This window comes from Canis lupus, chromosome 28, assembly GCF_003254725.2.
Source record: "Canis lupus dingo isolate Sandy chromosome 28, ASM325472v2, whole genome shotgun sequence".
NCBI lineage: Eukaryota > Metazoa > Chordata > Mammalia > Carnivora > Canidae > Canis > Canis lupus.
The window spans coordinates 11,638,705-11,639,164 of NC_064270.1; positions in this window are offsets into that span (position 1 = coordinate 11,638,705).

The window sequence follows — 460 nt, forward strand, 5'->3', positions numbered from 1 at the left end:
CTCGAATCAGGAATGTGAGCTCCCAGGTGGCCCTCCAGCTGCATCCCTTTGCCCTTACCCTTGACTATTATTGCCTGACTGGTGGTTTTGATGGCTTGAGATGCCAAACTTCATTCAGACCCCTGGCCCTAATGGATGGCTTTTGGCTCACTGGGGAATTGGGTCTTTTCTTACAATTTGCCAGGAATGTGACCACAGTAGATTAGGCCTCCCCAGAACAGTCCCCAGTCTAGTTGGTAGTGGGGCCCAGCAGTGAGTAGGGGTGCTCGCATTAAAGACTGCTCTGGTCAATGGACTGTTTGGAGCCAAGGTGAGAAGGCTGAGTATCCTAGACAAGCTTATCTCACCTATTATTAATTACATAGTCATATGCACTAATACATAGAAAAAGCTACCATATAGAAAAAAAAGCAAAATCTATTAATGCATAGAAAATATATAGAAAAAAACACAGACTATC